This window comes from Mycteria americana, chromosome 6, assembly GCF_035582795.1.
Source record: "Mycteria americana isolate JAX WOST 10 ecotype Jacksonville Zoo and Gardens chromosome 6, USCA_MyAme_1.0, whole genome shotgun sequence".
Lineage (NCBI taxonomy): Eukaryota > Metazoa > Chordata > Aves > Ciconiiformes > Ciconiidae > Mycteria > Mycteria americana.
Window position 1 is genome coordinate 9,349,324 of NC_134370.1, and position 20,791 is coordinate 9,370,114.

At 35.8% G+C, this 20,791-nt stretch overlaps 1 protein-coding gene across 1 annotated transcript in view; it reads right to left on the reverse strand.

Annotated features, from left to right (window-relative positions):
• The window catches only part of ATRNL1 (attractin like 1), a 542,236-nt gene that overhangs the window by 151,837 nt on the left and 369,608 nt on the right, over window positions 1-20,791 (reverse strand). The window lies entirely within an intron of this gene.

Below are 20,791 nucleotides of genomic sequence, written 5' to 3' on the forward strand. Positions count from 1 at the left end.
GAAAAAAAATACAGCCAAACAAACAAAAACCACACACACCAACAACAGACTGTAAATTACTAATATCCATTAAAAGAATGCTTTTTCCTATAACTGCAAAACTAATTTTACTTCACAATAAAATAGAAGTAGTAATTACAATTACTGCTCAACTGCTCTTTTCTGGACCCAAAGTCTCACTGGAAGTTCTGGGTTGGTAAAAAAGAAATCTAGAGGTGCTTACTGTACTTTTCCATCTGTAGTGAGCATTGGGGCACTCTAAGAAAAACCTGCTCAGAGCTAAGGAGGTATGATTTTATGTCCTCTGTGAAATTAAAGAAACACAAATAAAGGTATTTGATTACTATAAATTAATAAAGTACTTTTTTCCACATAGAGTATATGCTCATGTACACTTACTATAAAGATTTAAAACTACTGGAAATGTTTTAAGCTGCAAATCAGAACATTATTTAAGAGTAGAAATACTGACTCATGTCCCTTTGCCCTCCCAAAATCTTTATCTACTGTCTTTGAACATCTCTAAATTCAAAACACAATAATCTATCCACATATCAGTAATTTTCTAAGTTACTGAGCACTTAATCAGGTAAAATACGTTGTAACAAGTTCCATGTCCTGACATGTTACATTTATATCATTTCTTGAAAATGCTGATAACAAGGGTAGAAGTTATTTTACATTACAACTTTGCGCATGATAGTAGCCATTCCCCAATTGTATGTATTGTAATGATAGAGCTGAACAAGTAATCTTCACTATTGAATACTACATGTAATACTAGACTTGAACTCTCTTATAAGTCAATAACCAGATTCTCAAATGAATAACCATCCCAGGAAGGGAACCGCAACTGCTACAGAAACCTTGTGAGTAGTGAAATTGTTGAAATTTCAAAATCTGATTAAATATTTTGGAAACCGGAACAGTTTTAAGAGTAACTCCACTGAACTCCACTCCAATGACAATACTGCGGGTCTGGTTCTGATCCCTCATGGTGAATAACAATATTTCTTTAAACTGACTAAAATATATTCTCGATTAATTGTAAGGGGTAGTAAATTGCTTACATGGTCATTATTCCCATTAAGTAATTTCTTTTGAGCAAAATAGGAAAACATTGTATTTTCAAGAGTTACAAAAGTAATAGAATTTTTTAAAACTATAGAAGATAGAATTCGATCTAGTACAAAAAATATGATTTTAATAATAAAGCAACTATTCTTTCAGCATGTGAATACAATAGTTTTAAAATTCATCTTTAAAATTGCTTTAAGATTTAATAATTATATGTAAGTGAAAATGAACGTGCATTGTGCTGTGATAATGCCACCACTGGGTGATATCATCTGAGTCTATTATTCAGCAGAGCGGAGACATATCAAGAAATAATTGGCCTGAAAACTCTCATTTTAATTGCTCTGCACAGCCCTGGAAAGCAAGTTTGATGCCTCTAATATCAAGGAACACATCCAATTCTGAAAATGAAGCAAAATGGATCAGGCTGGTCATAAAGAAATTATAAGCACTGAGCCAGGGTATGCTAAACCACCTTCAAAACAAATGGCAACAGTTTTACTGTACCAAATGACAACAGAAGAAACAGCTCACATAGGCTTGTTTAGCATTAAAAGAATATTCTGACTCAAGAGCTGGATATGGGGAAGTTCTTCAAGGTTGGAATTGAAGGCTGGAGTAAATCAGGACAGGCATGAGATCTGGGGGAAGCAGCTGGTGGTGAGAAATATCAGAAGAGATTGGAGGCTTTTAGTCTACACAGAAAATGATCGGTATTCTGCTACCTTCTAAACCACAGGAGTGACTACAGATAACTGAATGTGTTGCTATACATCGATGCATCTTTCCTAGTATCCCCTTTTTGCCACATTTTCCCCCAACTCCAACCAACTTTCCACCTTAGAAAACCGGCTACGGTCAAAAGCCACAAAGTCAGTATACATATACGCAGGTTTTATTTTATGTTCTTAAAAACATCCTGTGAACTTTCCAAGATACACTTTTAAGCATCTCCATAGTCTAAGCTATGAAAAAAAATATTCTTCTCTTCTTTTCAGCTGTAAATTTGTAGATACCATTACTTCCCACCTCCCCCAGGATCAGACTGATTTAAAAATACATCACAACATCACTTCAGAGTGCTCAAGTTTTAAAATTCTTTGTATTAGTTCTATCAAACTTCTCATAAAATGTCTAGTCTGTGGAAAAAAAGTACTTGGCCAATTTTCAGAAGCTTAGTATCTCTGGGGTAATAAAGAGATGTTTAAGTCAATCAGTTCTATAATGGAGAACTAGCATCAATGAGAACTTCAAGAGTGACTCTTGTCTCTTCATTATAAATACCAGATCTGTCTAGAGACATAATTTTATTTCATTATATGTTGTTTGCCATGTCAGAATAAAAGTGCTAACTGCAAAATAGTAAATCTGGGACTGAGTGATTAATAAATGTGCTTTAGGTTACACTGCGTGAAAAGTGTTGTTGCAATTGTTTTTTCATCTCAGAGTGCCTGTTGTGTGAAAGCTTGTTTTGTGTGTCTAGAACCACTTATACAAAATGCATTTTTAACTACCATAGTTGATCATAAAGGGAAAGAGGGAGAAATAAAAAGATACATTACGCAAACAACCTTGAGATTTCTTTTTCTTAATACAAAAGACACCGACGTTTCTTTGCTCGTTCACTGGATTCTACAGCATGGCATAAAGTTGATTTAAGAAACTTAATTTTAGACTGGTAATGATTTTACATTCTAAATGAAGGGACAGGTATTTTTTTAAGCCTACTACAAAACCAATAAAATATATCGGTTTTGGTGCCTTGGAAAAATAAAGGGAAAAGTGGATCTTGCCAGCATGAATAAATTACACTGGCATGAAAAAAGGAGAGAACAATGCAGTTGACACCAGATTAACATCTGGGGTTAACTGCCAAAAACAATGCAATGCTTATTAGTATCCGACTGAAAAGCTCATCCTCTGTCCTGGGCCACATTATTCATTTGCTTAAGCCAAACAGGCTCTTCATCGGCTTCTGTCTTGCCTTATGTTCTCATTTCCCTGGAAATATATGCTAATGAAGGTCCTTCTAACAGATGTTCCTTTAGACTCATTAACTTCTGCATCTTGTTGTTCATTTTACCCACCAAAAGTTAGTTTATCAGAACAAACAATTATGGGAAAACAGAAAATCACAAAGAGCTTTCATCACGATACTTAACTCCAGATACCGATACGGAGTGAATGTATGCAGATGTTAATAATTATAAAGCACAATACTTAGAGATTGTCTTAAGTGATGAGGGAGTTCCCCATGTCTCAAGAGATGACATCCTGTGTGACTTCAAGCAAAACATCATAAATCATTGCTTAGCAAAGATTCAAACAGCAACTCTCCTGGTTACTGACAATAACTAAAGGCACAAAGCACTTTGATCCTACTTGCCTGAGGGAAAGTTATTTAGTGAGCTAAAAGAACACTATAGGACTATATAAATAGTACTATAGCAACCAGTTTTGAGGAAAACATTAAAGTCTTGATGATTTCATGAAAAATGTGTGACATAAAGCCCTAAGAAGAATGAAACACAACTATGCACAGGATTTACTTTATGATACATAGAACATGATAAATAGCAGACCTTATTTAATACAGATAAAATTATTTTAATGTTTCACTTCTGTGGCAGAACAATTAATTTAGATTTAGCTGTTGAATTACTATATGAAATTCTATAGAGGGATGGTACACTTTATTTTAAAAAAGAATAACATCCCGTAAAGATACATCACTACTCTTCATTGCCATGTACAGACTCTAACCAGTTCAGTGTCCATAAAAATCCTGTCAGTTTTCTAATATTTTAATATAATAAATTAGTCTTAAGGAAATGTAAAATGTCTTCTCTAGCATGAAGACTTTTAAAATCACATTTGTACTCCTACTAAATCTCAGATTAAAAAAAATTTATGTGATCTTATTTGAAGACTGACAGCAATGTGAAGCCAATACCTACCTAAGAAAAGGGAAAAGGTATCTTTTCTGACTAAGCTGTGTAGTAGATTTTTAAAAAGTTATTACTTAAAAAACCCCACAGTTTTAAAATGTAATATGCCAACAGGTGAAATGCAGCTACAAAAGTAATATCTGTAACCAGCTTCAGCTCTTCTAATTAAAACCAACACTAGTCACAGTTTAAAGGTTCTAGTTCTAAAAACATGTACTGTCAACCAGTAATTCTTGGGATTCTGCTCAATAAGAGACATTGATGAGATGGGAAGAACAGTGCCAGGATATATGAACAGAGATGAGCTATAACCTCTGGTGAAACTATTCCATGGACTGTTGAATTGATTGCCAGTCTGAGGTTCTACCTGGAGATGCAAAATGAAAGAAAAAAATCTTTTCAACACATAATTTTACTAACTTCCTTTTCTACCATGTGCTTTGGTTTTATTTACCATCTGGAGTATCCTCCAACTGTATGAACCTGACAGTTTTCTAATATTTTAATATAATAAATGAGTTTTAAGGAAATGCATCCTTAAGTTCAGAAGAAGCTACAGTATGCACTTCCATGCACCAGTGGGACAGCAGACTATTACATTTCTTTTGGTAGCAAATAGAAGTCTGTCGGAAGCAAGAAACAGTTTTATACATATTTGATAATCATGAGTAAAGATGAAAAATATCATATAGGCAAATGTTTGTGATGCATTTTGGAGTCATATAATCATTTCTGTATGCTTATGTCTCACTAAACAATCAGCTTATGGTTTGATTTACGCATTTACATGAGCTAAGCATTCTTACCCTGAACAAGGCAGTACTCTATTATCCTCAATTAGTAAGAATCAAGAATCACATGCAGTAGCATTTCTCACTTGAATGAGGTAGAAGATGATTGTGAGCCAGTTGCTTTCCTTTGAAATATACACACTGATGGTACAAAAATCCAAAATATTTTACTGTCTCAGTTGATCATCAGATAGATGGTAAGATCATGTGGTAGAGTTAAGACAAGCAAAACAAATGAGTACTGTGTCCTAGGGCCAAGTCATACTCTCTCAAGAGATCAAGTTCATGGAATTACAAAAATGTTATGCCTGCCAATGACACTGTTGTATGTGAATAGTGCTAAGAAGAAAGACTGAAATAACCCATTCTTTCACCACTCCTGCAAAATATTTGACAGTTGCATTGCCTACCCAAATATGTATTTGGTTATGTACAGCTGTCAAATATTTCTGCAGGGACAATACAAGGATGACTTATTTCTAAGTATTTTGTTCCACCTTTTTTTCAATTAAAATATAACAAGACATTCACATTTCATAGTCAAGAGTAAAATTTTCAGTCACAAAAACTCAAACAGACCTCACGTTAAGGACATTCTTATCCTATTTAGTCAATTTCCCTTAAACTAACATACAGGAATTACTTACAGTTATTTTCTCCTAGAATCATTCCAAACAATGCTTTGCCTTTCTTTAGGAGTTGAAGGGTATGCGAAAAAAGAGCTAGGAAATCAAATTCTCTATAGTATGTGGAAAGAAGAGAATCAGTTAAGCTTTTACTTAACAAAAGTATTCACCAATGCTATGTATATGCTTGCCATAACTAATCCCTGATTTTCAAAGATGTACTGCTGCTTCCATTCTAAAACCCTCATCACTTCCATGTGCATTATGGACACTCTGCATTTTGCAGTATCAAACCTTCAGGTCCAGCATCCCACCCACATCTCACGTCATGGTTGTAAATTTTTGAATTAGATTTTTTTTTCTTTCAAGAAACATAACTGACTATCTTTACAAATGAATACTCATACACACATCATATCCCCACCCGCACATATATGAGGAAAAAGTAGAAATGAAATTATATCAAGAAATTACGAAAAGGTGTTCAAATACAATCACACAAAATTCGTACCAATTTAATCAAAATAATTGGGTTTTGTGATCCAATGAATATACGGGAGATGTTTTTCTTGGCAGTGTTTCTGGACAATTGTTACAAAATGATGAGTGGCTGATTAGCAACCCAAACTTTTAGGAATTATTTTGTGAATGAAAACAATGGAAACACAAGTTGGACTGCAACTCTGAATATAAAATGTCCACAAACGAAAACATCCCTAGTGAGGCACTGTATTGTAAATGACAGCACCCAGCTAACGATAGCACCTTCAAGTACCATTTACAAGCCCGACTTTGTTTCCTCAACACTAGGTGTCTTACAGACACAGAAAAAAACCAAGTCCTATCTCAAATAGCTTGCAATATAGGCATAAATCAAACACAATAGGTGAATACCACAGATCAAAAGTAGGTCAGTCATGGTTGGTCAATGGACAGTAGGTTGGCAGCGTTACCAGAACTGAGTCATGAAGGCATCAAAGTAAAGTGAAGCTGAAAAAGTGTATTTAACATAGAACAACAATGTGACTGAGGAGTTGTTCAGAAGAAACTCCTCCTGCTTTTTCTTATGGTAGGAGGATTGTAGAGATTATGAAAGCATAACAAATGTACATAGGGAATTCCTATTCTACTCAAAATTTCCTGCTCTTTGCTCAAATGTAAGTGCCACTGATCAGTGCCCAGTCTTACACATACACAGAATAACAATTTAAACCAGCAAGACTAACTACCACGTAGTATGTGTATTGGCATACAAAATGGAGAAGAAAAACAGCTGTCTGCATTTTTTCACTTTAGAATCATCTTTTTATGCTGTGTTATGCATAGGGCAAATGTGTGTGTTAAATTTCATTTTCATGGATAAATGCGTAATATCAGCCATCAGGCTGTTAGCTTCACTACCTTAAAAAATCAAAATATACCTCACTGATGGGTCAAAAAAATGTAGGACTTTGTTAAAAATCAGGCTGTGAAAAATGACAGAAACTTCCTTCTGAGCACACTGCCTTTTGAAGCAGTAAGTATTGTGTTTGGTAAAATTCCAGAAACTTAGCCCATCTGCATAATTTCTTTTCCTAGTTACAGAGTGCTTAAATAAAAATATACATTCTAGCTTCCAAAACAAAAAGCCAGAGATTTTCTCAACTAGTTAATTAAGCTAGAAACCTTGTAGAGGATTTGCTCCAATGTATGATTTAAATGGAATTCGTTTTAATGACAAAAGCAACCTTACAGATCAGATCAGATCAGATGTTTTAAGGACTAATTTTGAACTATTTCTGATATTTGTATAAAACCACAAAGATCTCTGTAATTAATGATTGTTATGCAAAGGGAGAAATGATTTCAGATTAAAGTCATTCTATTTGTTAAAGAAATGAATTGTATCATCTTGAAGGAAAACAAAAAAAAAGGTTTTTACCGCAGCACATATTTTCTTACTGTTTTAAAATTGGCTGGTAAAGAGGTGTAGCAGTAATAGGTTTAAACTCTGCCTAGTACTTCCTTTTGGCTATCTCTAACCAAAGATGAACCTTAGTCCCAACTCATCTACTGGTCATGGGGGCTTTACAGATTGCCTTTCAAAGGCACACATACCAGTCTCTCCCATTAGCTGCATGAGGAGTCTAGGTGCCTAACTTCAGGACATTAGGAGCATACTGTTAGAGGTTGGGACATCACCTGGGATGTCACAGTGCCCAATTGAGCACAATACTTACTGCTTCAAAAGGCAGTGTGCTCAGAAGGAAGTTTCTGTCATTTTTCACAGCCTGATTTATAACAAAGTCCTACATTTTTTTGACCCATCAGTGAGGTATGTTTTGGTTTTTTAAGGCAGTGAAGCTAGCAGCCTGATGGCTGATATTACGCATTTATCCATGAAAATGAAATTTAACATACACATTTGCCCTATGCATAACACAGCATAAAAAGATGATTCTAAAGTGAAAAGGTACTACTACTGTGCTGGCCCTGAGATATTTGCAATCAATACTAAAGATTCTAAGAATAAAACAAAAAAAAATTAGTAATTAACATGAATATAAGTTAAAACATATTTCAAGAAGTATATTATCCCACAGCATGCCATACCAGCAAGTAGTAGCACATTATGTGATGTGTTGTAATATCAGGTGCTACCAAGTCCTTTTATCAAATAATTTTGTTACATGTTTACAAGATAATTTACAAAAGTAAGCATTAAAATAAACATTAAAAATCATATATACTTGAAAATAAAGTTTAATAATTTTATAAAGTAAATAATTTGTAAATATTTACTTGGATAAAACTGATTCTTGACTAATTCTAAAGAAAATGTTAATGACATCTTTCAAACCAGGTGGCTAAACAGCAAGTCCAGTACAGACATGTAGGTTACTTAAAATGAAAGATTTTAATACAAAAGTATACACGAAGAAATTCCATTAGCTCTGAAGAAGTAATTTCTGATCTACTTTGCTGCCTGACCTGATAAATCTGTGCTGTGTCAGTTTTCATTCAACAGTTAATATTTGACTACGCTAAATTAAATTGCAGGATGATAATGCACTCACAGATCTCTTACCATTATATTTGTCTATCTTAAAGCTGTGTATTTCATCATAGTGAAAGTAAACAATTATTTGTCCATGGTTCAATCTCTGTTTTGTATACATTCTTTATAGTGCCTATTCCTTCCAAAATATAGTGTGGATCGGAGCAAAACAGATCTTCCCCTTTTCTGACAAATTCCCTGAGTTGAAGACCCTATAATAAAATAACACCACTCCTGAATATACAGCTACTTCCAATATTTCTTCAAATATCTGCATATTATAGAAAGCAGGAAGGAATTAGGTGGTAGCTGTTAAAATAAATAGCTCAGCTACTACCTTGTTGCTTTGCTATTTGCCACATATATGCGTGATACATTGATGCGAAAACAGGTTTGCAGGAACTGGGAATGAAAGTGATTATCCTCACAGTAACTGGTTTCCATGCTGCAGAGCACACCCTCAATGCAGTAAAGAACTTGTACTGAAGTTGTCCATGCAAGTTTAACTTATATGCATTTTAAGCCTGAAACTTAATGTTCTGTGTTTGAGAATACCATCTTCATCCCACCTTGAACTGGGATCTGTACTTTAAAAGTAAAATTAAAAAAATATATAGTATCTCAATTTTTAATCATGGCAACCAGCCACCTGCAGCCCAGGCAGATTATGGAAAGGAAGAGCACAAGACACTACCTGGAAGAAAAAAATAACAACATAATATGACCCAGTAATTTGGTCTCATTGCTGGCTTTGTAAAATGAGATGAGTAATTTGGCCATAACTATGTGAACAGATTTGGGCCTGGTGCTACTGTAACTGAAACGTATATTTAGAGATATTCTGCTCATTCAGACAGAATACGGTCTAGAGAAAAAAGGTTGTGATTTCCAGTTGGGAAATATTTATTCCATGTAACTTTGGAAAATCACTAAAAATCATAGAACAGATTACCTGTATAGTTTTGGATGCTCTTTACTTTCTATAAGGTGTTGGCTAGAACTACAGAATGTAAATCTGGATGTCTCCCAGCTATTCTGCTGCCAGGGCAAAGTGAAAAAAAAAACTCTTAAAATCTTTATAAAAACAAAAATGTTGTAGTAAAATATAAGACAACAAAGACCCTTCAGAAAACAAAACAAAACAAAACAAACCCCAAACCACAAACAAACCACAACAACCAGGTCTGCTACAGACTTGTTTCCTGAGGGGATACACACAAAATATTTAAGAAAGAACAGCCTTTTATTTTTATTTAAGAAGTAAAGGAAAAGAACTAGCTTTATCTTCATGAGAGGAGAGACAGATTATGATTTACGTCTTAGAAGATCATTGTTCTTCCACTGAGAATGCTCACTTGCCACAATGAAGATGTTTAAAGTACAGTCAGTTGGACCAGCAGTCTACAAAGATCTGTGGAGGTAACAGGACCTAAATCATGTAAGACTATTAAGGATCCACTGCAGCCCCTGCATTTCTACAAAAAACAGTTGAAGAGCCAAGGGACTGCCCAAAGACTCAATGTCAGACAACATCCTTAACCCGCATAACAGCCACACAGTAGCACTCTGCCTTTGCAGCAATACCTGAGGGCTCTCTGTGGCTTCAGGAAGAACAACAAATAAGGTCACTGCAATAATCAAACTAGCAGGTACATAAACTTGGATTAGTGTGGCAAAGTACAAATTCCAGTTTAGATAACTACCCAAATGCATGTCAAAAAAACATTCTTGTCCACCAAGCCTATTAGATGTCAATGAACAAACCAAACCTTTGGTAAAGCTCTCTACAGATAAGAGTGAATCTCACATTCCCAAATAAGCAGTGCCTGCTTTTCCTAGTCGGAGCATTAGCCAGCTCATTGTCATCCAAATCCAATTTCACAGACACTCTGTGAAGGTGGAGACAAAGGAGACTTTCACTGAAAAAGTTTAATGGAAATAAATCACAGAGCCCCAGGTCATCAGCATACTGATGACAGTGAAGTCTACACTGTGTGCTCCCTTTCCTGGTGACATCATATTTCGTGTATGATAGGTTCCACTGGATCCTTGTGAAAACTCAATCTTTGGAGTGGAAAAAATCCTTCCAAAATTACCCTTAAAATCTCAAAGAGAAACTAAGGATATCTATTTAAAGAAGACAATGTAACTCAGTCTGGACCACAGCCAGATAATAGGAAGAATAAATATTACGCTTATGTCTAGTGAGTGGGTCACTGCTTCAGAACAGCAAGATCTGGATTCATGACCCTATTCTTCTAAGGACATCTGATATACAGTCATAGACTATAAAAAAACACAGTGGAAGAGACTTCATGTAATAGTGTTCTCTGGATTCTCTAAAATCAGATTGCACCTTGAATTGCAGGGCTTAGAAGTCAACATAGGACTCTAATGAAACATTGCCCAAACCAAGCAGAGTGGAAAAAGTACTTCATGCCTTTTACAGATCTTACTTGTTAATACAGAACTTGCTTTCCATGCCCCCCCTCCCTTCCCCCCAGCTTAACTTCGGAGTCATGATCAGTTTGATATTCACTATACCTAGGCATCAATATATATTTCTCCAGTTTTCCAAGATTATAATCCTGTTTTGGAATGTAGCTGCTGCCTCCTCCAGCTTTCTTTGGCAGTTTCCTGAAGACAATATGCTCCATATCTATTGCTTCTCCCATCTCCACAATATCTCTTAACTTTTTACAGGAGATGAACAGCTTAATATGATCATAATTCCAGTAGGAGTTATGTCTAGAAGAAGGTCTGTACCTAAACACTTTTGAGGACTTTAGCGTTTCCAAATCTCAGTTTTCCATCTGTAAACTACGTATAGCAGTACTTTGCAAAAGGTTTTTGAGGTTACAACCATTTAATATTATCAAGTGTTCACATAATATAGTAATGGAAATAAATTTTAAAAGTACATAGGCTTTATAGCCAAGCCATACAGGCAAGAATATCAAAAATTGCTGACATGTAAGTTCCTAAAAACAACCCTTATACTCAACCAAATATAAACAATGCTATAGTCAGACCTGAACCAAAGAATCAATAAATGTCAGAACATTAGACTATGCTTGGCCATTATTATTTTACAATACTCCATAATCCTTGATATTTTTTTAAAAAAATCAGACATTCATATAAAATGTGGAATTGGTTCCTGAAATAGAGCACAGGTACCCTATCTACTTCTTCCTCATGTTCTTGAGAAGCATGCAGCCCTTGAAGAGGACAGTGCTTTCCTACTACTCCCTAAACCCACTGAATGGGTAATAAAAGAGACAGAAGCAGCATGAATAAATATGAAAGCAAACTCAACAGCCTGCATAAAAATTTATACATCTATCATATATATATACAAATGACCAGGTGAAATTGAATTAAATCTTAAGAAAATGGATGACGGGGCTAGATCACAACCAAATGGCATATACTTCATTGCCAGTGATGGGAGACGGCAAGTTTTTGCAGAAGCCCTCATATTAATGATAAATTCTGCTTTTTGGGATCCCTAATGCCTATGGCTACAAATTCTAAAGCATAATGTAAAAGGTTCAGGTAAGGATCACATAGTCCAATTATCAACTTCCTTATTCGTGACTTTATTTATGTGATATGTTAAAGATGGAGTGAAAAGTATGTATCTTCAAATGTTTAATTACAATACTTGAAGGAATTTTATGTATATTTATAGAAAGTGATCATTCATTATTATAGTTATCATCATAAATTTCCTCATAAGTCTGTGCTGGTTTTGGCTGGGATAGAGTTAATTTTCTTCATAGTAACTCATATGGGGCTATGGTTTGGATTTGTGCAGAAAACAGTGTTGATAACACAGGGATGTTTTCGTTTCTGCTGAGCAGTGCTGACACACAGTCAAGGCCTTTGCTGCTCCTCACCCCACCCCACCAGCGAGCAGGCTGGGGGGCACAAGAAGCTGGGAGGGGACAGGGCTGGGACAGCTGACCCCAGCTGACCAAAGGGCTATTCCATACCATATGGCGTCATGCTCAGCATAGAAAGCTGGGGAAGAAGAAGGAAGGGGGGACATTCGGAGTGACGGCGTTTGTCTTCCCAAGTCACCGTTATGCGTGATGGAGCCCTGCTTTCCTGGAGATGGCTGAACACCTGCCTGCCCATGGGAAGGAGTGAATGAATTCCTTGTTTTGCTTTGCTTGTGTGCGCGGCTTTTGCTTTCCCTATTAAACTGTCTTTATCTCAACCCACGGGTTTCCTCACTTTTACTCTTCCGATTCTCTCCCCCATCCCACCGGGGGGGAGTGAGCGAGCAGCTGGGGGGGGCTTAGTTGCCAGCTGGGGTTAAACCACAACGAAGTCTTAAAACAAATATAAGTAGCATTAAAAATCCACATAATTAATTTTCAAATTGAGCAGCAAAACTCTTTTTTTATTCACAGTAAATGTAATTGTATAATTCCTCATTCTTGTTTAAATGGAAAACTTATGCTGTTCTTTTTTAAAAGAAATTATTTTTAGAAGCATCAGTACTTAATGCATGCTGCCAAATCTTTGAAATAATAGTGCAGAAGTATTTTATATATGGTATGATATGATTTTAATCAAGTGACGGCACTTCCATCGGTATTTAAGATTAATCAGAAATCAGAATACTGAAGACTAGGAAAGGTTCGGAAATTGAATTTACATTTGCTTTAATATTTTTTTATTTTGTCAGTCATATCTCAGGTTAAATGTAACAGTTTGCCTAAACATTAGAGCAGGGTAATTTTCAAAGTTCATTTCAGTATTACCGGTATTAACATTAACCAGTTTGGTTTTCATTATATGCTATTAAAAAAAACCCCACAGGTGAACTAGATTCAGGGAAAGTTGCAATTACATGCAATCACATAGCTTTCCCAAAGAAAACCTGAAGTCCTTATTCAATTTGATTAATCCTTACTCTTGTAAATCTCCCAGTGTAGCCCACTGCAATCTCAGGGTTTCAATTTCTATTTGAAAACAAGTAGCTACTATAGAAGAATTTATGCTTTTTGTAAACCACACGATCTGTCACTAAGGGGGGAGAAACGGTAGAATGACTATTGGGAAAGGTGTGGACTAAGTAACCAAAACCTGAGAGTTTGGGTTTTTTTTAATATCATGCTTCAATATTTGAATTGAATATGTCTTCATTTTTCCTAAGTCATCACCATTCAGTCCTGATAGCATTTACATCATCATATTTCCTACAGACATTTGCAAATACATTAAGTTCTAGTGTAGCTGTGACAGAAAAACATGGGGAGAGTCTGCAGGAAGAGGACAGGGAAAGGCTGTGCTGTTCCATACACAGTTTACTTAAAATAAGTAAAGTCAAAGCACCGCACTCATATGACGGAAGGGATACAGGCTAGAGGGAACAAGGGCTGTCTGCAAATAATCATCTTTATCTGACAGCTGAAAACTAGATATTGAGCCAAAATGTCATGACATACTGTCATGTTCAAAAGTAACTCAGGTTCTTCAATTTCTGTTTAACTGAATTTTCCTCACATATGGAAGCTAACTACATCAGGCTTATTCATGTTTATGAATTTACCATAGAACACTCTTTTAAAAACCATGTATATTTCAAATATTCCTAATATTCCCTTTTATTGTAATTATATTAACATACATCCTGAAACAGTGTTTTTAGTTTTTAGATGCCCAGTTACCATTCTGGTTAAGAGAATACCTGTAGTCATGGAAAATGTCAATGCTATATTACTGTCTGAGAAACAAAGAAGAAACATCTGAGTTAACATGGGATTTTCTGTAGGAAATTCTGGGCTCATTTCTCCCACGTGGTCTCTGCATAGAAGGAGGGAGGTTGAGACAATGTATATTGATTATATGCTAGAGGTAGTCAGGAACAAAACAGGCCATAAGGAATTGGTGAGCCATTTACAGCTGATTCAGTGTAAGAATGGGAGACAATGTAGACATTGGTACCATACAGCTTTGGACATCTAAAGCTGAGTTTCCTTTGTATTCTACAGAAAAAGGCAAGCTTCTCTACAGGGCAAGTCAAAACACCTAAATCCAGCTTCTGTTCTACATAAACTTCTAGAAGACCCTGTCAGTCACCACCAACTATAAAGTTTAAAAAAAAAAAAAAAAAAAAAAAAACACAAAAATCCTGCTAATACAATGACCTCCTACTTTCCCAGTTACTTTTTGAAAATTTTTTGGTCTATATTTGGGCTAGCCTGAGATTTCCCTAAGTCTCTCATCTTTAAGTCATTCCACTTCATATCTATAATTAAATTATTCTTTGGAGCAAAAAAATGGAACACAGCATCTCCCCCAGCTGATGAGGGCACTAGTCATTGCTTCTTGCTGTTTGGTCTAATTAATATTTCCCCCGAGTGAGAAACATTAACAAGACAGGCTTAGAGGGTGTGATGCTCCAGAATGTTCTAACTTAGCAATCAGGGCATTCTTTTAAAAAATGCAAAGTTTTATTTCCAGCTTTCTGCTTCAGATAAGACAAAGGAATAATTCTAATTGTGGTTTCCTATCTTACACATACATAAGTGCCTTAACAATTAAACAAGGCACATAATTTGGATGAAAGCTCCTCCTCCTCTGGACTGTGAATGGCATTGAAGTCTAAGATTCTAATTTTTCACTTCCAAGTTTTCCTTGCTTTTCTTAAAAGTACATGTCATGTTAAACTTGGCATTTAATTTCCCCTGATATTTCGTAAAAGTGAGAATCCTAGAGAAAAAAAAATCACTTGGGTTGACCCAAATAAATTTATTCTCCATTTCTAGGACTGCCAATGAACAACAACAACAAAATTGACAACTTCAGTATTTCACAAAACTGTAGTTAAAAAGGACTGGAAGGATTAGTTCATCCGAGTTCTGGCTTTGCAAAAACCAACAACACAGATTAAAATGCAACCACAGAGCAGTGTGAGCATATTTAATAACTCTCACAATTCCATTTCTCACTCATGTGGTCATCGGCTTTTACCTCGACCACTGCAGCCCTCTCACTAGCCTTGACAAATGCAATCCTGCCCCACTTAGGTCTATTCATAGCATTCTAGAGAGATCATTATCTTGTCATCACTTTGATCATATCATTCCTTGCTTAACATCCTTTCACTGGCTCCTCGGTTTCCCTATCATATCAAATACCTTTTACTTGTCTTCAATTTCAAAATCCTTTGCAATTTATTCTCTCCTATCTAGCACTTTTCATACGCTATCATTATGGCTCCTGAATCATTAATGTTGCCTTCTGAAATTAGAAGACCATTTGTACCTTCCCCTACACTCTCCCTTAGGCTACCCAAAACCTTAGGCCATTGTCAGCCTTCCCATCAGTCCTTAAAATTCAGCTCTGACACTACATCTCCAGAAAACGGGGCTAAACTAGGCCACTGGTGTACTGAGCTGAATGAGTAGTATGGGCTCGCACACCGTCACAATCTTAGACGACAGACCAACTTCCAGTGTGTTTCCACCTGTTCTGTTTTTGACTTCTTAGCTTTCCAAAAACTATTCAGTTTAAAAGCTCTGTCAGACACAAACCAAGTTAATGCTGCAGATTCATATTTAAAAGAACCAAACACTGTGTGGACCACTCGGGAATCCCAGATACTGAGACTTCATTGACTCAGGAAACCCCCAGTCTTTAAATTCCTTTAGTACCTTATATTCATTGGCATGATTCAAGAATTGGCACAAAATGTATGAAGGTCGGCATGCTGCAGTAAGTTAAAACAAAAAATTCAAAACTAGAATGGGTTGTTTACACAGATTGTTTTGAATTTTGTTTTTATTTTAGTGTGATGTCTGTACCTTAGCTCTGATGAATTTACTGTGTGATACCATGAAGAATAAAGGATGTTATGCAAAAATAGTAGAGGAGACTACAAGCAAGCTGAAACACTTATAAAATGAAAGCACTTATTTTCTAGTACCTGTAGTTGTACTAGAGGGCAGGACTTCCAGTCTACTGAGACATTCATTTAAACGCCTCGCAGCCGCAAGTTCCCACGACAGATCCTGCCCTTTAATAAAATCAAGTTATTCCTTTTAAATGTTATTGGCATTTTATAGGCTGTTAAAAGGAACAGAGCTCAGAATGTTTATATTGCTCTGAGTCTCCCTGATTGTGTCCCATTCTGATAACCACCTGTCTGATGAAGCTCTGAATGGGTACGCATCTTCTGCAAATAATTCAATAGGAAACAAACGTTACTGCTGTATTAAAAACAGAATGTGTACTGGGACCTAAGATTATTGGTCAGTGCAGGAATTTTCCAGGCATCTGGTCTGTAGCTCACATTGCATGGAGTGAATTATATCCCAGTAATTGAGAATGATGAATGATTTGACCCTCTTAAATATATAATGAGGGAAAAAACAGCACAGTGAGAGCCAAGATTTAGGCAATTTTAGCCTCCAGGAAAAAACAGTTGTAACCCAACACCACCTACAAATCTCAGCGGGTGCTTTGGTCGGGTAGTATGTCATGTACCTTGGGTAATACATCTTGCATTGTGGGCAAGAAGAAACACTAATATTGATCTTCTACACCGTGAAAAACCATATGTAATGTCAAAGAATTTAGAGGTTTACACAATAAGGTTAAAAAAACCACTTAATCTTTTCCTTGGGGATTTTTTTTTTCTGCACAGGAATTTTATAAATCCCTATAAAAGGCAGGAGTATTAAAATAAGTAAGTGTTACAAAAGACTGCTAAATTACTCTGATAAAATTTAATGTCACAATGGCAAGATACTACTTCTCTCTGCACATACCTCTGTAATACTGTGGTGACTTTACGAAAATATAAAGTTAGCAGCATATCCTGAAGTTAAAAAGCATGATAATTAGTAATTTCATGCTGGCTTTTCACACTGGGATATACTGCTGCAGTAAGAGACTGGCCGGGACCAACCTCCCATTCACATAGATACTGAAGTCAGAGGTTAGCTCACTTCTGTTACGATTTGTCTCTCTTCCCAGCTGGCCACCCTCCTTCCTGCCGCACCAAGTGGAAACAGCAAAATGCAGAACTTCTTGTGAGACTTTGGAAAAGATGCTGTGTACAAAGCAGCAGAATTAAGTACACTGATGACAAGGCAGCTACGGAACTTGGGGGCATTGGCCTTGATTTATTATTTTGCAACACTGGATAGAAAGAGGGAAGAGGAGTGAAGGAAGTTCATGCACCGTCCTAAAATTTTTATTTAAAAATACCAGGAAATATCGTTGGGGGAATTTGGTTTGCATAGTGAAGGAGGGAAGTGGAAGGCAGACAAATGATGAATTGATAAAAATAAGAAAGCTAAAAGTGAAAAGAGTTTAAAAATTACTAAGGTGAAACCACCCTGGTATTCTTGCTTCTTTTACCTATTTTACTTATTTGGGCAAACAGTTGCTAAAAGCCGTTTCTGGTCAGTTTAACTGGTCGTTAAAGAAATTCACTGCTCTCTTTTGTCTGTGGTTCAGAGATATGCATGCTTAACACTGTAGAAGATGAGCACGTGAACAGTCTGCATTTCTGTTTTGGCACAAGGACTAGATTTAAATATGAATGGGGAGATCTCCTGCAGCTGACAGAAGCGCTCACTCATTCCACCACTGCTGCAGAGATGGTACCACCAGCTCCAGGGTCCCCTTTTTCAGAGCAGCAATTCAGATAATGCATATTTATAACATTTTTACAGCCGAACGAGTTAACAAATCACAAAGCGCTTGAATTACACAGGAAGTAGCAAAAACCAATCGGGTAGAGCCTTAATTTGATACATCTGTATTGTGTGATGGGCTGCATTGTATGGACTCCATCCTGCTCCATGGCAGATAGAGTGTGCATTGAAAGCCCTACATTTGTGCTCTGAAAGACAGCAGCTGCTTCCCATCTTCCATAACATCTGAAGAGAGTTTTACATTCAGAGTACTCACAAGCCAAGAACACACATCTCTGCCACAGGCTGAGGGAGAGAGTATTTCTCTGGGTACCCAGACTCTATCCGCTGCTCTGGAAAACCACACGTGGCAAACAAAGGAGGATTTGCCAAGGAAATGCATTGAGCTGTTAAACATGTACTCCAACAGAAAAAGACAACACAAAATTTTACCAATATTTCTAAACGCTGTGATAGATTTGTGCAACTTTGTATAGCATAGTCATATTTTCAACACTGGCAGCCAGTTGCCACAACTGGAATGAGACTTTTCTTCCAGAGCATTTTCTATTGTGCTAATAAAATCAAAACACAAAAAAAACCAAAGAAAAGTCATCTTCTCTAAGACTACTTTTATTCAACAAGCTCTTATTACCCATTGCTATGGTAGCTTTTCCTTATAATTTCTAATTTGTAGTTGATTTACCTTTTTTTTATAGTATATTTTACCTGTCTCTTGCAGTACACAGCTATTAGTGAGACAAAAATACATCTCACTTTTCAGTTTTAGATGAGAATTTTTTCTTTCTGATTTTGAACCTTTGTGTCAATACCTTTCTTGTTCATCCATTAGCCAATTTCCTACACAAACATCTTAGTTCTTTCTTCCCAGCTACCCCTGACACACATATCTGTAAAACATATTCAACATCTTTTTCCATGTTGGTTTCAGGGCTGTAAACGAATCTCCATTTCCCAAAACGGCTTCTTGCAATGATTATAGGAAAATGATGAAAACAATGTTTTGAAAAGAGAGGGAAGAGATACAACAAATATTTTATTTACACTGTTGGAATAAAATTATGCATTTGTGTACCATCATATACCATTTTTCCCCTTATTTCCTCTTATTTTCCTCTTATTTTTTAGAACATGCATGTTTACGTGTTGCTGTATAGAAGCTGGCACCATGGAACTTCCAAAGAAGAAGTGAGATACTTATTTACTAGCATAATACAAACAATGATGATTAAGACAAAACCGCTGGTTTTCTGTAAATGCGGTCTTTACATTCCTGTTCCCAAATCTGGTATCTCCCAGTGTTGAACTTAACTCTTATAGATTAGCACTCCTAAGATATTATTTACCAAAAGCTAGCCACAAAATACCCAAATAATATGAGCGTTACTATGCTTGTATCACATTATTTTGTCTAGTGTAAAGATACCCTATTACAAACACAAAAGCAGTACTGTCTAGGTACGAGAAAAGTAAGTCAGATACTAACAAACAACACCAAACAAAAGCCAAAACAAAACCAACCACCTGGTAATTTAGCCATTTGTGCACATTACCCAGAAGATTTTGTAATTCATAAATGAATGAGAAGCTACCAGAGTTCTCTTTTCTAAAGGCTTTTATGTTAATTGAGTTTGCTCTAAACATTTTCATATATCACATCAAGTATTCGATGAGGTGCCAAAGCACTTTGTTAACAAACTTATTTCCCAGATGTGGCTAAAGCAGGGACAGAAGGCTTGAATGTTCTAACATACCTAACAATTCAATTACAGTTATCTTATGGTGCCATCACATATTTTTCTTCAACAATCAAACAACCTCAGCTGGAAACTCCAAGCAATAACATAAATAAAGGACCATCTGGCAAGAATAATTAAGGAAGGCTGGAAATAAAACATTAATTAGTGCAGTAGTTCAAACGACCTTCAAAGGCCTTATTATGAAATTATATCCAAAACAGATAATCATTTATTTCATGTTACAGTTATATTTAACTAAGCATGAATAAATAATAATATCATTTTAGGATGCTATTACACTGTTATTGACTCAAACTGATTTTAAAATTGTCTTATTTTTCTATAACAATAAAATTAGAATGGAAAACAACCTACATCAGTTTAGAATGGCAGCCTTGGTTTTCCCCTGTTTCACATCAATGAGTCAGACGAATCAAGCTTGCCTCAAAATTTACATACTAGAAAGGAATAGAATGGTTTGCCAGGACAATATGCATGCAACTAATTGCTTTTAAATCATTTACATTTGTTTTCTCTATTTTGGAAGAAAAAGAATGGAAGTCTAGAATTACTTGCTTTCTGATCTATGAAATCAAATGAAATGCCAGATACTAAGGTTTCTTAAAATCTCTTCTGTACAGAAATATACATTGCCATCACAAACTCAGGGAAGATATCTTCTCATATCTTGCAAAATCTTTGCTATTTTTACTGATGATTTTTAGTTAGTTGCAATTAAAAGAAATCAACATATTTCAATGTAATCTCCAGATAGGTAGTGGTGGTCTCAAATGCCTTCATTATCCTCAAAGCAATACAATGGGAGAAAGATTCCTTGAAAATATAATATAACAAGGTTGTTCAAAAGGAAAAAAATAAAAGGCACTCAG